Source organism: Hipposideros armiger, unplaced genomic scaffold (assembly GCF_001890085.2).
Source record: "Hipposideros armiger isolate ML-2016 unplaced genomic scaffold, ASM189008v1 scaffold_162, whole genome shotgun sequence".
Lineage (NCBI taxonomy): Eukaryota > Metazoa > Chordata > Mammalia > Chiroptera > Hipposideridae > Hipposideros > Hipposideros armiger.
The window spans coordinates 1079044-1096182 of NW_017731512.1; the positions used below are offsets into that span (position 1 = coordinate 1079044).

The following is a 17139-nucleotide window of genomic DNA, read 5'->3' on the forward strand; positions in this document are numbered from 1 at the left end:
CAATGATGGTGCCAACTTGGGCCAGTGAAGCGACGTCCTCCACAACTAGACTGAAGAACAAAAGGAAAGCAACTTGTCTGTTCCCCATCTCCCAATACCCCAATAAAAATCTTAAAATAAATGAATAGAAGTCAAGAACAATTTTACTGTCTTAGTTTTAAAATATAATGGCCTAGGAATGGGAAATAATTATTAATCATTCTGTAATCTGCCCAATTTACTTTAAATTATTTTATGAACCCAGTAGTATCTTTTAATTCTTTTATCTCTTCTGTTCTCACTAGAGCTACCAAATTGGTAGCACGTTGAGGACAGACACATTATTTATAACAAAAACTTCTGCTTGAGTTTCGGGTTGTTTGTGCTCTGAAGCTATAATAATACACAGGACAACCCCTTCCGCCAGCTTTTAATTTGTTTCACATTTGTTGACTTGTCAACAGAAGCACTAGTGTCCTTGGTAAGTCTGAGAAATATAAAAGAAGGGCAGCCCAGTCATGCTCTTGCAATATGCTTAGAAAAACAGAGGGTAGAGAATAGCAAGTAGGAAGCCAGTCTAGACTTAGAGCAGGGGTATGAGGATTAGGAAATTAACTGTACAAAGGCACCAATACCACCCATTGCTTAACATGCTTAGAATTATAGTAGACCCTCAACATATGTCTGTTGATCGAATTAGAGTTTTAAAAGTCCAGGATAGAACTCAGGCATGGGTGGTGGAAGAGATCAATAATAGAACCTAAGGCTTAGTGGATACTGTTGAGTAAGCATCGTTAAAATCTCTCCCATGGAGAGCATGTCTAAGCTAGAGTCTCCCAAAGAACCCAAACAGCTGTGGAAGCTCTTCTTCAGAGGTTTGAGCTTTGAAACAACCATTGAGAGTCTAGGGAGCCGTTCCGAGCAATGGGGAATGCTCCCAGTGTGGTGATGAGAGACCCAAACACCAAGCACTCCAGAGGCTTTGGGTTTGTCACCTATGCTATCATGGAGGTGGTGGGTGCAGCCCCAAAGGCAAGGCCACACAAAGTGGTGGACCCAAAGAGGACTATTGCAAGGGAAGATTCTCAAAGACTTTGTAGCCACTTTACTGTGAAAAAAATGTTTGTTGGTGATACTAAAGAAGACACTGAAGAACATCACCTAAGAGATTATTTTGAACAGTTTGGGAAGATTAAAATCATGACTGACTGAGGCGGTGGCAAGAAGAGAGGCTTTGGTTTTGTAGCCTTTGATGACCACGATTCTGTAGACAAGGTTGTCATTCAGAAATACCATACTGTGGCTGGCCACAACTGTGAAGTAAGGAAAGCCCTATCTAAGCAAGAGATGGCTAGTGCTTCATCCAGCCAGAGATCCAAGTGGTTCTGGAAACTTCGGTGGTGGTTGAGGAGGTGGTTTTGGTGAGAATGACAACTTTGGACATGGAGGGAACTTCAGTAGTCGAGGTGGCTTTTGTGGCAGTTGTGATGGTGAAGGATATGGTGGCAGTGGGGATGGCTATAATGGATTTGGTAATGATGGAAGCAATTTTGGAGGTAGTGGAAGCTATAGTGATTTTGGCAGTTACCACAATCAATCTTTAAATTTTGGACCCATGAAAGGGGAAACTTTGGAGGCAGAAGCTCTGGCCCCTAAGATGGAGGCCAATACTTTGCCAAGCCATGAAACCAAGGTGGCTATGGCAGTTCCAGCAGCAGCAGTAGCTATGGCAGTGGCAGAAGGTTTTAATTACTGCTAAGAAACAAAGCTTAGCAGGAGAGGAGAGCCAGAGAAGTGACAGGGAAGCTACAGGTTACAACAGATTTGTGCACTCAGCCAAACACAGTGGTGGCAGGGCCTACCTGCTACAAAAAAGACATGTTTTAGGCAATACTGATGTGTATGGGCAAACAACTTGAGGACTGTATTTGTGACTAATTGTATAACAGGTTATTTTAGTTTCTGTTCTGTGGAAAGTGCAAAGTATTTCAACTAAGGGTTTTAATGTAGATTTTGTTCTTTTTTTGCACCTGTGCTTTTGATTACTTAATGTAATAGTCTGATCATGATGCTGAATAAATGTGTCTTTCTAAAAATGTGCTGTGTAAAGTTGTTTACTCTGAAGCCATCTTGGTAAATTACCCCAACAGTATGAAGTTAGAATTCCTTCAGGATGATGCCAGGTTCCATTTGAAATTTATTTATAACCTGCTTGGGCACAGAAGCCATTATCTTCAGAAAACTTGGGGTAGATGAATTGACAGTTGTTGTGACCTGGAGTTCACCATTAAAAGGGTCAACTATACAGAGTGATGGAGTTTATCTGGATGCTAATATTGTTGACATATCCTATGCACTATATCTAAATTGAATTATGGTACCAGAAAAAATTATGATGGGAATGAAGCTTGTGTATTATCCATTGTCTTGTGTAATCAATACATGATTTAATATCCTCAAAAAATAATGGAATCTAAGAAAAAATAATTTTACTTACTACACTACAAAATGACTGAAGTCAAAGACAATATCACTTTATTTTTATATCCATTGTACCTACCATGCAGAAGCTATCATCAGTGTGTGGAATGAATGAATAAATAATCTATGGTGGCTTTAGTAAAAGTAGATAGAGGCACAAAATCAGAATGAGTGGATTTATATACAAAACAGAAATGAGGTCATGGATATAATTTCAATAAATGAAGTTATTAGAAGAAATAGAGAATGAGCATGTCAGGAATGGATAGAGGCAGAGATGAAGGAAGACATGTAAATGCCAGGGGTCTATGTGCATATGTGTATGAGTGTTTATGTATGTTGATGGAAAGTGTAAGGGAAGATGAAAGTTTGAAAACCTAAGTGGGATAGGGTAACGGAAAGAGTAAGGACAGCAAATTTTACAAAATTATATCCTTTCTTTTTCTTTTCAAATTAGAACAAAGAGAATGGTAATACAAAATAAAAATACAACTTAAAATTGTATTGTCAAATACCATATGCAGATATGATTTAGATGTATAGCTTCAAATTGAACCACTGCTTGATGTTGTTCAGGTAATTTTGTTGTATCAAGAGAGGGATACTTATTTGTAGTAAGTTAAACTAACCAATAATCAAGTTCTTCTGAGTTTTCCATCCAAACTCTGTGGAATCATGAACAAAAATTTGCAATCAGGTTATCAGAATACATTGTATACACATTTGTCCATAAGTGTCATTAAACTTAATCATATTCAATTGAGTTTTCTAACTTTCTATCTTTATAAATGAGCCAGGGATACAGTGGCTAGAACTGTCATTTTTGCCTAATGGATTATTTTAAGGATGAAGGTGGGTACATTCCTAAATGTTGTACCTCAATTATAAATATGGAGTTCTCAGTGACAATCAAGACTGGCTCAGCTCTTAAGAGTTCCTCATTTTGTCTCACCTGAAGTATTCTTTGAATACTCATCACTGCTTGATGAAGGTCTACTCTGCCCCTTTACTTAACTTTCTAAGGGATATCAAAATCCACCAAGGCAGGCCTGAGTCCCAGCCAATCAAATTTATGAATGCCTGTCACTTATTGCTGATGTCCACAATTAAAGATTACCCCAAACAAATATCCTACTTGGGGTGTACTGTACAACTTGCCCAGCTGTCACTTCTCTAACCAATGACTCTTTTTTGTTAAATCAAAAGTTCTTCCACATTTTCTTCTCAAATCTCTTACAACTCCAATTTACATTCAATCTCATTTTTCCAAGACATGGACCATAATAATGCTGCAGAGATTTCTGAGTCCCTTGTGTCTAGGTAGCCTTGTCTAAGAAAGTCTTCCTGTGTCCCAATACAAGAAAATAACCAACTATGTTTTATCTCCTCTTGAGTCACTACTACTACTACTACTACTACTACTACTACTACTACTACTACTACTAGTAGTTACTCCTGTTACTAGTAGTGGTATTAGTACTAGTACTATGGGTACTAGCTGCTACTACTGCCATCGTTGCCAATTCCTCCTCCTCCTTCTCATACTGCTACTACTTCCTGCTCCTGCTGCCACTGCCACCGCTACTACAGGTTTATCAAATCTCTACTGTGAACCAGGCATGATGCTAAACACTTTACTCATGACAGCTCTATGAAGGCAGACATTTATTCATTCATATTTTGTATATGATGTTATCAAAGCTAAAATGAATTTATGTAATCTGCTAGCTAATGTCAGAGTCTGGATTCAAACCCAAGCTTCCTCAGTTCCAAAGCCTGCATTGTTTCTATTCTACCAAGAACAGCATGACTACATTTACTTAGAAAATTGCCAAGAAACCAAGATCCCTTAATTAAGAACCTGGAAAAACATAAGTGTACATGTTGGGATTGACTTAGCTAGTTGGAAGGCAAGAAGGAGTGACTTTCTTGGCACAGGACATTCTGTCCTTCCTAAAACTAGCTCACCTGTGGGTTATTTAGGGTGAAAATTTCAGTTTGGGGACTAGGCATTAGGTTACACACCGCTCTCTAAGTAGATGTCAAGAAATGGAAAAATTCACTGAGGCTTGCTAAGACTCATCACAATCCCTGAAGAATGATCTCACTTTAACAAAGATAAGGCTCTGCTGAAGTTCCAAAAAACATCAGTTCATGAAAAGAGATTATCCACTTTATGTCTGCTTTATTTAATTACATCAAAATTGTAAGCATTTGAAGTTTATACAGTTCACATGTTATATCCGTGAAGCCCTGCATTATAAAGAATGCCTTCGTTTATGGTCTGAGAATCATTAAGATAGGAAGAAAGAGATAGATTAGAACCTAATTTTTTAACCTTAGCCAACACTCTCATTCCTGGTAAAGCAAAGGAAGGGAACAGCAAAATTAGGAGGTCCACTGTGAAAGACTTTAAGAGATGTTTCTTTCTGGCTTAAAAAAGTGAAATAAAATCAAATGGCACAATGTGGAGTATAGTGTGGGGAATGGAGTGAGTGGAATTGTAGTAGATCTGTATGATATGGGGGGAATTGGGAGAGGGGATTGTCACTATGTGAGGGGTGAAAAGTATAACTATTGCATTGTTTTGTACACCTGAATCTAATAAAAAAAGAATATTCTAAATGTATACATTTAAATTCTGTATGTATTAAAAAATCAAATGGCATGAACACTTATTTGTAGTAGGCAAATACTATATCTAGTAGGTATTTATTAAATACTTGATAAATAATTTTCATTTGCAAACTTATTTTAGCTCTCCAAGCAAATGACAAAGTCTTTGTTAAGCATTGTTAGAATTCTCATATCCAATCTTCTGGTTTTCAGAATAGGGTTTAAAACTGTAAAATTCACTATGTGGTAATTTTTTAAAAGCTTTGGAATAATTTATTGAATGCAGATATTTTTAGGAATTTCTTGTTTAGAAACATGAATTAGGCTTTTAAATTTTACCTTAAATGTTATAGTATAACATAAATAAACAATATTTGCAAGAAGTAGAAATCTCTTTTTAAAAGACGAGATCTCACTGAAATTTGGCTTTTTAAAAGCTTCATGGATATCTTTATTTTAATCACTATGATTGTACCACTATGTAACACAATAGAAAAGGAGATGAAAACAAAACATAGGCAGGAAGAATGTTAAACACATAAACGAATGCATGAATTAATGCACAATTTCCTGTAATCTCAACAGACCACAAAATCTCAGGTGTCATGTTCCAGAAATGTTATGTGAATGTGAATACAAATATTATTATTTTTTTGGGGGAAAGACTGCACCTTTATTGAAAATAAGATCACTATCACCTCCTTCCTCTTTTTCCTGCCACACCCTACTGCATTTTGAATTGCTGTTCAGCTCCTGCTATTGCTGTCATTGGTGATTCCATGGGAAATATTTCAAACTTTTAGAGAATTTGAGGGTTCTATATGTTAGATAAAGATAAGTTCTGAAAACCTGCAACAATACTAGGAAACTCATATTTGATCATCTTCAAGGCACAACCCATGGGACTGAATGGTGCCAGCTCACCATTACATAAGTGTGTTTCTTCCTAAAGCCTGAATATATTCCCTTTAATTTAAATTATTGTTTAAAATTCCACCAATTCTTCTGAATGATAGATACAACTATTTCTGGGAAATGTATGGGGTGTTAGAGAAATTAGCTCAATCAGATTGATTTTTTTTTCTAGGAACTGAAATCATATTGATTCAAGGAGTGAGAGTTTGTACAGAGGGTAATTATGGAGCAAAGGTGGAGAGCTCAGGTGGGGTTCCATTCAGCAGGAATCCATGGAGCACCAGAATGGAATGTTTTCAGGCTCCACAGAATGGAAAGTGAATGGGCACTGATGAAAATGGGTACTGATGGTCTATCATGATCCAGGGAAAGGGGTGGCAAAGCTAAAGCCCTATTGTCAAGGTTTATGGAGGAATAGAAATAGAGGCAGGTAGGTCACCAGTGACATCCCAGAAGTTTGTAAAATAAGAAAATAAATTGCAAAGTAACTGAAAAGGGTAGTGAGCTTAAACATTTTTTCCCTTACTCCTGAATTACCCATTACCTGAACTCAATAATTAAATATAATATAGTAATGTGCTCACTCTATTTCAGCTGTTTTAATGGTCCTTTGTTGAGAAGACTAAGGACCTAACCATTATTGTGTGTGCATTATGAATTCCAAACAGCAAACTCTTTAGAATTCCCTACAGAAGATGCCTTCGAATGGCACATAAGGCACCTCATGATCTATCCTTGTTTTAGGAGAAATATGCATTTTCTCATTATTGTTAATCAAATCAAATGTTTGCAGTTCTGAGAACATGTAGGGAAATATAATGCATTTGAGCATCTGCCCACATCCTCCACCCTCAGCCCTCACTTCCACCCATACCCTCAATCCACTTTGGGATAGATTTCCTAGATGAGGTGATTGGGAAACTGGCTGGTTTATTTTTAAGACTGCAGCTCATTTTTTAGTTTTTTATGACTCCCTCAGGAAGAACTGGCTATTCTTTCCATCACACCCCTAGATATCCTGTTTCTTCTCTGTGGTATCTCAACTATTTCCTTGCTCTTCCTTGTTTTCATATCTTTCTCCCCCTATTAGAGGGTAAATCCCTTAAAACTGAGTACTGTGGTGTGTTTGTCTTTGCATTCTCAGGGTCTATCAAAGTATAATAAGTTCTCCCCTCAAAATGGATGAATGAGTGAATGAATACATGGATCTATAAGTGAATGAAGTAGGTGGCCTGCAATTTCCCTTTAGACTGCAATCTATTTATTAATTGAAGCTGCCTACCTGCCAGGAATTACTCAGAGCTATGGCCTTGACTCCCTGTGCTTTCCTTTTCTGATAGATCAAGATAATTTTAAATAGCCAGATGTAAAAATAGTAGGCGATCTAAGGGGGAAATTAAATCTTTTTTATTTTTGAATTCTTAAAAAAATTCCAGTTACTCTATAAACATTCATAGCCTGATTTCTGGATTAGAAAATAATAAGACCCATTTTATTCTAGTTACATGACTACATGTATAGCAGGGAAACAAAGAAAGGGAAGGGATCCCTAGCCAGGAATATTGGTTAGAGATAAATGATGATGTACTCCCAATAGAAAACTTAGGAACCTGCTAGAGATCTTGATACAAAATAAAAATTAGATCCCCCATATCAGTGCAGGAACAAGACAAACAAACAAAGAAACAAAAACTGATAGATACAGACAACAGTTTAGTGGTTACCAGAGGGTAAGGGGGTAGGGGGGTGGTAAGTGAGGGTAAAGTGGATCAAATATATGGTGATGGAAGGAGAACTGACTCTGGATGGTGAACACACAATGTGATATACAGATGATGTATTACAGAATTGTACAATTGAAACCTATGTAACTTTACTAACTGTTGTCACCCCAATAAACTTTAATTAAAAAAATAAAATAAAAATTAGAGCTTGCTTCTGGGTCACTATTAGCCACATCGGATTCTCTGGATTTGAAAATTTCCAATGAAAAGCAACTCAGAGTTTAAACAGTGTACTCTTTCTCTTTAGAACTGTTGTTTTTGCAGATTAAAGGAGAAATTTGACCTTGACTGCATTCCTGGAGGCCATGCCTAATCTAATTTATTCCCAGTAGTGCTGCACAAGGAAGAGTTGGTGGAGGCTGCTGGCCAAGTCTACCACCACAATACTTTCTTCAGAAAGTTTTACCATCTGGAAAATGTATGATTCAGCTTCAGTGGCACAAGTACATCATATGTAGGAAATAGAAGAACAATGATATTAACTGAACAAGCTTCAAAATAAATACAGAATATTTGTACAGGAATGCTACCAGTTGCTAAAAAGTGAATAGGTCTAAATGGTTCTCATCTTGATGGTCCGGACAATCCATTTCAGTCTGTTTTTATTTTTAGAGTGGAATTTCATTATTTTTCAATAGGGACTATAAAGAAAATGAATAGGTAAATGTAAAATGTAAAAGAACATATCCAGAGGAAGGGAACCCTGAAATATGGAAATTCTAGAATTGGAAGATTGATTTTTTTTTCCTATGAAGAATTTTACCCATAAAAATTCTGCCACAAGCAAATGAAAAGCACTGAGAATAAGCTTCTGTTTTAAGTGTTAGTGCTGAAACTGAAATGCTTAACTTGTATGTTATCAGAATAGCAAGCTTTAGCAGCACTGTTAATATCCTGAAAAGGTCACTATTAAGTGTGGAAATTTTTACCAGATGACACATCAGACCATTGGTTTTCATGTTCATTTTCAAGATGTCTTTTAGCCCTTCAACAAATACACCAAGTTTCTCCAGGAGAAGATTCCTGGGGAATTGAGACATGCATATATAGAGAAATGAAATAAGAGCTCAGAGGCTGGGCTAGTGAAGGTTGCTATGGATCCAATGGCATGATATTCGGAGGCTAATAGAGCAGCCCCGAAGGGGCCCAAGCATGGGGTGTTGTTATTATGTGTATCTGGCTCCCAGAATATTGGCAACTTCCTGAGTAGTCCGCAGGATGGAACCAAAACTTTTGGGGACATGGTCCCTTGGGTCTGCCATCACAGAACTGGGAAGTTGAAGTGGTAAATGGACTGGCAGTAAAGTTTCCAGGTTTAGGAAATTGTGGTGGGGTCTTAATGGTTGGAGTTTGGTAAGGAGAGTAGGTAGAAGGGAACTGGAGCATGAAGGTTGTATTGTAGGTTTGGGTGTTGCCAACCGGGATATGAGAATAGGTAGAGGGCTTTCTAGTGATACAGAGCAGTGGAGAGTCTCTTAATTTTATCTGTGTATAGAGGGGTCCTAGGATGGGCTTCTCCTTAGTATGGAGAGAGGCAGGGAAGCTCTACCTGGGCGAAGAGCTGGTTAGCTGGAACAAGCAGACCCTTGAGAGAGGAATTCCAAGTAAAACGTAAGCTGAGATGAGACTCTTTGGAGACCCATTCCCTTGGGGAGGCAGGATAAGCATCCCCTCAAGGCGAGGGGAAATTTACACAAATCCAACAATCACGTGTATAAGTTGAATTGGCTCTTTTTAAAATCTGGAGTGCATTTGTGGTATAGTAAGAATGTTCTCCCTAGATGCAAGTGACTTTTGGTGGGCTATTAGGGAGGGTAGAAGTATTAGAAGCCAAAACAGGGCCATCTTAACAGTGAAAAGAATAGTTCCAGCTGGGAGGGAGGGGCCAAGCTCTCATGCACTGCTCAAGGACTATGACAAGAGCCAACAGAGGACTAGAAACCAGAAGGATGGGTTTTTTAAAACATCAAGATCAATCATGACTTATCTGATTGTTTTTTAAACAGGAGCTTGAGTCCTTCTATTGGTTCACAGGAGTAAGTGTCTGGGGTGTCCTCAGGTATTGCCATTTCCTGGTTGCAGTCTGGCTCTGGAACAAGCTTCATCCGAAATAGGTGTATCCAGGATGAGTGTCCAAGGAGTTTGACAGCCATGGGCATTTTTAGGAAGACCTGAAACGGGCCTGTCCAGACAGGTTGAAGAGGTTTAGACTGTTGGGGAAGTATCTTAAGAAAGACCCAATCTGCAGGGTTAACTTTGAGATGTTCTGATCCTGCTACGGAAGAGTCTGGGGCTGGGGGATGGGCGATAGCATAAGAATGGATTTCTTTGAGCGTTTGACCTGGAGGAGACATATGAGGCTAAAGCATTAAATTCAAGGTCCAGTAGCGGGTTTATTGATAAGAAGCGCCTCCCACAAAGGAGTTCAAAGTGAATGTCTGAGTGGGGACTGATCCTGAGCCCAAGATGAGCTAGAGGTAAAAGCTGTGACCAGTATGATTGGAGTTCTTGGGTGAGCTTAGTGAGATGTTTCTTGAGAAGCCTGTTAGCTCTTTCTACCTTCCATGAGGACTGAGGGTGCCAGGCAGAGTGTAGGTGATAAGTAATCGAAGGGCTTCACAGACTTGCTGAGTCATCTGAGAGACAAAAGCAGGCTTGTTGTCACTCCATAAGGAGCAAGGCAGGCGAAACTGAGGAATTATGGTATTTCCTCGAGTAGGGCTTGGGCGACCTCTGAGCCCTTTTCTATCTTAGCTGGAAAGGCCTCTACCATTCCAGTAAAGGTGTCAATAAAAACTAGGGGATACCGATATCCTTTGCAGGGGGGGAATATGGGTAAAGTCCATTTGCCAGTCTTCCCCTGGGGATTGTTCTGTCTTTTGAACTGGCTCTAAAAGCAGAGGGGGTCTAAGGTTCTCTTCAGGATTAGCCTTGAGGCAAATGGGGCATGTCTTAGAAAATGTTTTGGAGGTCTGAGGGGATTTGTGTTCTACAAAATGGCACCCAACAATTTCCAGTAAGGCCTCAGTGCTTAGATGAATAGAATGATGTAAATTGTAGAGAAGCTTCCATTGAGAGGCTCTGGAGATGAAGAGTTTTCCTTGGGGATCTGCGAGCTATCCCTCAGGGTTAGGCGTGTACCGTTCCCTTGTTGCCTTTTGTCTTTCCTTAGGAGTGTAGACAGGTTGAGAAGTAAAGTTTATAGGTAAAAAGGGAGAGAGCCTGTAGGGAAACTCGAAGGAATAAGGCTCAGAGGGAAGTTGAGAAGAGTGTCCAGCTTTCCTGATTTGATATTATAGCCCTCTGTACAAAGAACAGCTGACTTAGCCATGTGGTCAACAAAATTATTTGCTTGAGGTATTTCGTCTGTACCTGACTGGCGGCCCCGACAGTGGCTTATAGCAACTTTTGTAGGGGCCTGGACTGCCTCAAGTACTGCAAAATCTCTTCTTTGTGCTTTATGGGGCTATTCTGAGCAGTTAGAAAGCCCCTTTCCTGCCAGATAGGCTGCATGAGCATGTAGGATATGATGGGCATACTTTGAGTCTGTAAGTGATGATTCTTAAATCCTTAGCCAGGAGCAAGGCTCTGGTTAATGCTATCAATTTGACCTTTTGAGCTGAAGCATGGATGGGAAGAGCCCCCTATTACAGTGGTGGAGGAGACAATAGCATATCCTGCCCTTCTCTGTCCTTGGGGCATGAAGCAACTCCCTTCTGTGAACCAGGTTTCATCAGGATCCAGAAAGGGAGCATCCTCTAAATCTTCCCGAGCAGAGTGGGAAAAGTTTAGAGATTCTAGGCACTTGTGTTGGGTCAGGGAGGAGGGATCTGGTAGTAAAGTAGAAGGGTTTAACTTATGGCAGGGCTTGATGGTTAGGTCTGGGGAATCTAAAAACAAGGTTTGGTATTGGGCAAGCCTGTTGTTCGACAGCCAGTGTGGTGCCTTGGAATTGAGGACGTCTATTGGGGTAAAAGCAGTTAGAGGTTGATTGAAGGTGAACTTCTAAGCCTCCTTTAACAGTAAGTCTAAAGCCGCAAGCACTCAGAGGCAGGAGGGCCAGCCTTTTGCGCCTGTGTCTAAGGTCTCAGAGAGATATGCAGCAGGCCTGGGATCAGAGCCTGGGTTCTGGACAAGGAGCCCTAGGGTAATTCCCCTCCTCTCGGAGATATAGAGTGAGAAGGGCTTGGAGAGATCTGGGAGAGCTAATGCAGGAGCTTTGGTTAGAGCTTCCTGAAAGGACATGGAAGGAGCATTTGAGCTCTTCATTCTAATCTAAGGGCTCTTGCTCCAGACCCTTAAGGGCCTCATAAAGAGGCTTTGCTATAACTCCGAACTGAGGAATCCATATGCGGCAGTAGCCTGCCATGCCTGAGAAAGTTGGTAGCTGTCTCTTGGTGGTTGGGGGCTCTAGAGAGGTGATGAGTTCTTTCCTCTCCATGCGAATCTGTTGTTGCTCAGGTGAAAGAATAAATCCTAAATTACTTGCTGCTGGGAAATCTGAGCCTTTGGGGCCAATACACAGTAGCCGCGTTCTGCTAGAAAATTCAAAGTTGTTATTGTATGCTGATCTGAACTTTCTTTGGGCTACAAATAAGGAGGTCATCAATGTATTGGAGGATAGTAGCCCCAGGGAGGGAGAGGTCCCTCGAGTTTCCAGTTAGAGCATGGCCAAAAAAGTGAGGACTGCCTCGGAGGCCTGTGGTAGGACAGACCAAGTATATTGGCTGTGGACCTGAGTGTGGAGGTCCGTCCAGGAGAAAGCAAATAAAAATTGAGATTGAGGGTCTAGCAGAATACAAAAGAAGTCATCCTTTAAGTTCAGAACAGTGAACCATTTAGTCCCTGGGGGAATTAGTCCTAGTAGGGCATAAAGGTTAGGGGACTAAAGGATGAATTGGAATTACAGCCTCATTAATAATAAGTCTTGAACTAACCAGTACTGCCCAGATGGCTTTTTGACTGGTAAAATGGGCGTATTGCAGGGAGAATTGCAGAGAATTAAAAGCCCATGCCTGAAAAACTCGTCAATAGTTGGCTGAAGCCCAAGAACAGCCTCCCTGTTAATGGGGTATTGAAGCTTACAGGGAAAATAGGTGGGATCCGTCAGCCTAATCTGTACTGGGTTAGATGAGACACTCTGCCGGGAGGTTCCTGATCCCAGACAGTGGGGTTAAGTTGTTTTCTGATCCAGGGAGGAATTGTAGACAGGTCTGGGTTAAATGCTTGAGAAGGGGAAATAGGCTGCAGAGCAGCTATTAGAGTAGGGTTAGGAGAAATCTGGAAGGAAGCTTGTAGCTTCTGCATTATGTCTCACCCTAAAAGGGGTATAGGTCACTGAGGCATAATTAGAAAGCTATGTGTAAAAGCAAGGGACCCAAAGCAGCAAGGTAAAGACAGGGTCCATCTGCAGGTGGTGGGATTGCCTTTGATACCTGTTAGGAGGAGGCTGAGGGGAGTGTAGGGCCCAGGTTATGAATTACAGCAGAGAATGTGGCTCCTGTATCAAGAAGAAAATAACATTCTTACTTGCCACGTCAAGCGTTACCCTGGGTTTGGCCTCTGTGATGCTGAGGAGGGGAGCCTGGATGAATCCTGGGGCCATCAGTCAAGGTGGCAGTCATCTGGCTTGTAGTCAATGATGACTGACATTGGCAGCTGGTTGGAGGAGTTGTCCTTTTGGCCTTTTAGGAGTTGGGATGGCCTCCCTCCTCGAGGGGAGATGGGACAGTCCTTCTTCCAGTGTCCTTCCTTTTTTTGCAAAGGGGACCCTCTTGGCGGGTGAGGACAAGCCTTATGCCAATGTCCTTCCTGATGACAGTTGTAGCAGGTGCTTGGGCCCGTCTTCAGTGGCCTCCCTCCTCGTGAGTCCAAACCCAGGTAAGGCTGTGAGGGCAGGGTGCTGGCAAGGTCAGTGGCCATTAAGTGAGCCCTTCTTTGATCTTTTTTTATCCTTCAGTATCCTAGACTCTCTTTCTGCCTCACCCCTGTTAAAGACCTTAAAGGCTGTATCTAGGAGGACTAAGAACACAGTCTAGTGACCCAGCTCCATTTTCTGAAGCTTCCTTCTGATATCTGGAGCTGGTTGCCCAATAAAATGCTTGGCAAGGATAGTGATGCCCTTGGGGCTAGAAGGATCTAGGTTAGTATATTTTTGGAGGGCATCAGCCAGGTGGGATTGAAAGAGGGCTGGGTTTTCATTCAGTCTTTGAATAATTTCCCTCAGTTTCTCATAGTTCACTAGATTAATAATGCCCTTTTTCATGCCCTCAGTAAGACAGGTGACCATATGATCTCGTTTATTTTGGCCCTGTTGGCCATCTTGATAATTCCAATCAGGATTATGGATTGAGAATATCTTCAGCCCTAACCCTGTATTGTCCTGTATTTGAGCAGCTTGCTCATCTGTGTATCTTTGGGCAAGAGCCCAGATACAGTTCTTTTCTTCTAAAGAGCAGCAGGTGGTTAAAATTATGTGAATGTCCTGCCAAGTAAGATCAAAGGCCATAGTTATGCCCTGAAATTCCTTAATGAACTTAGGAGGGTCTTCAGAAAATGTTCCTAATTTTGTCTGTATCTGAGCTAGATCTGCCATGAAAGGGACATGAACCCTAATTGTACTGGCCTCTCCATTTGCAGCCTCCTGGAGAGGCAGCATGGCGTCTGCCTTAAAATGGGTTCCACTATGTGTGGTGCCCAGAGGACTGGAAGCTGGGGTACAGAATATGGAGGGGGAGCTGAAGGAGAAGTGGAAGGGGTAGAGGAGTTTGAGGAAGGAGAGATAGAAGGGGTAAGAGGTGGATTTTGAGGAGGTCTAGGAGGGACCTGAGATAAAAGAGGGTCGTCTAAAAGATCCGGGGAGGTGGGGCAGAGATTGAGGAAATTTTACAAGAGACATTCGGCATTGTTCCCAGAGGTGTGGGTTCTGGCTCAGGGCTGTAAAGGCTTAGACATATGGAACCTCAGACCATTTGTGAAGACGCCTACAGAAAAGATCTAGTTGCATGATGGTGTTATAGTTCAGAGTGCCATTAGTCAGCCAGACCTCCTGATCGTCTAGATTATATTGAGGCCAGGCTGTATTGCAAAAGAAAATCATTTCGTCCTTTTTGAGAGAGGAGAGGTCAAATTTGGTCCAATTTTTGAGAAGACAGCCAAGAGGATAGTTGAGAGGGACAGAGGAGGAGCTGCCCATGGTGCCAGGGATGGTGGTTTCGTGACAGCCAGAGTAGGAGATCGAGGGGCGTCCCCCAAGATCCTCCAAACAAGTCTCCAACCCACGAGTTATGGAATTAGTGCACTTGTTACCGCATACTCTAGGGAAAGAGAGGAAAGCAATGACCATTAGTTGTGAGAGCGTCCCCTCCACAGCTAAGGTCGAGGGTCGGGGACCCGACCCATGGAATTCCCAGGTGCCCCATGGACGTCTCAAGGCGAATCACTTACCGACCAAAGGCCCGTTGACCCGTGGAGCGAGTCACCGAAAAGGACTATAGGGAGTGGCCAGCGGGGAGGCAGACTGTGTGTCTTTGACTTGTGTGCCTGGCTGATGAGCGGGACTTTGACTTGCTCCTGGCTAGACCTAGTCCTAGAGTCCTGGACCGCTACCAGGTTATCCTGTCACGGGAGACTTCTTTAAAGTGGCAGATGCCCTAGAGGCATGTACATGTCTGTCCCGTGCCCACTATGAGTGCGGCCAAAGTGACTTGCTTGTTCCCCGAGAAATAAAAAGGAGCCTCGCACCAGGTCTGGCAATGGGATTCCCCAACCAACAGAGACGTCGGACTTTCTTCCACTGGAGAGGAGCCCCGGCCTGGAAGCATAAATTTCCTCCCCTTTAGAGAGGGAAATCCATGAGAGGCTCTTAAGAGCCACCCAGGGGAAACCCCTGGTGGGGAGAGGAGGAGGTAGAATACCAAAATGTCTTGGTGTAGAATTAACCCCTGGTCATTCACAGAATGTAAAAGAATTTACGACTCTCTACAAGAGTAAGCAAAGATTTATTGAAAGTCAAAGTGAGACAGTTCTGGCAAAGGGAAGTTTAGTCAGGACAGAGCCTGATAGGGACAGCTGCCCAGATGAGAAAGAGTGCTGGGGTTTTATATTTTCCCAGGCAGGATGTAGGGTGCTTGTCAGCTTGCAGGGGAGCTGCCGTTACAATTGTCTTCTCCTAATTGTCCTGTTCCCATCTATGATGGATGTCAGTTTGTAGGGTGTTGCCATTGTGATTGGGAACTATTTTGTGATAGTTCCTGTGATGGATGCTAGGTGATTGTCAGCCTGCAGGTGCAGTGCTGGCCAGGGGGGTAGAGCCAAATGGTTCATGTTTAAGCTCGCTCCTGCCAGCTTATAAGCTTGCTCCTGTTAACTCCTTGCCCGTCCCATCCTGCCCGCTCATAAGCCTACTCCTGTTAACTCTTTATTTCCCTCATCAGATACGGAATTCTGTAAGTCCATGGATGGTAGTTTTGGCAGAAGCATTGTGTGCAGGGAAGGAAAATCTGTATCTAGAGTAGCTAGCTATTCTAATAAGAACAAAACCCTGCCTGGGCCATGATGGGTGCTGCTCAGTGTAATCAATCTACTTCCAGAGAACTGGCTGATTACCCTGGAGAATGGTGCCATATTGGGGATCAGTGTTGGTCTCTGCTGCTGCCAGATTGAGCACTCAATAATGGCCATATACAGGTTGGCCTTGTTGAAAGAAGGTCCACATTATTGAGCCCATGCATAAATTCTCTCCCTGCCGCCATAGTCATGTTGTTCATGAGCCCATTGGGTGATGACAGTGTGGCTAAGGAAAGAGGCTGAGTGGTAGCCCCAGAATGGGTCATCCTATTCAGTTGACTATTAAAATTCTCCTCTGCTGAGGTCACCCTTTGGTGAGCATTCACAAGGGACACAAATATCTTCACATTTTTTTGCTTGTTCGACCATGCCTTTCCACATACCTCTTCCCCAAATTTTTTTGTAACCAATTTTCCAATCACGTTCCTTCCAATTCCCTGACCATCCAACCAAACCATTAGCCACAGGTCATGAGTTGCTACATAATCACACATCCAGCCATTTCTCCTTTTAAGTAGAGTTAATAACCAAGTATGTTACTTGAAGTTCTGCCCACTGGAAGCATTCACCTCTGTCCTTCAGGGATATCCCAGTAAGGAGCTGTAGTGCTGCAGCTGTCCACTTTCCAGTGGTGCCTGCATCTCATGAAGAACTATTTCTAAACCAGGCCTTAGTCTTTTCTTCCATTGTCAACTAATCATAGGGAACTCCTCATGAGGCCATAGATATAGTTTGGGAGAGAGAAGGCAATGCAGTAGGAGCCTGAACCATGAGCATTTGGGCCATATCTTCTCCA

The 17139-nt window shown here is 41.9% G+C and overlaps 1 pseudogene; it reads left to right on the forward strand.

The window, feature by feature from the left end:
- Positions 1–796: 796 nt before the first annotated feature.
- On the forward strand, positions 797–1786 carry LOC109387550 (heterogeneous nuclear ribonucleoprotein A1-like; annotated as a pseudogene).
- Positions 1787–17139: the final 15353 nt, after the last annotated feature.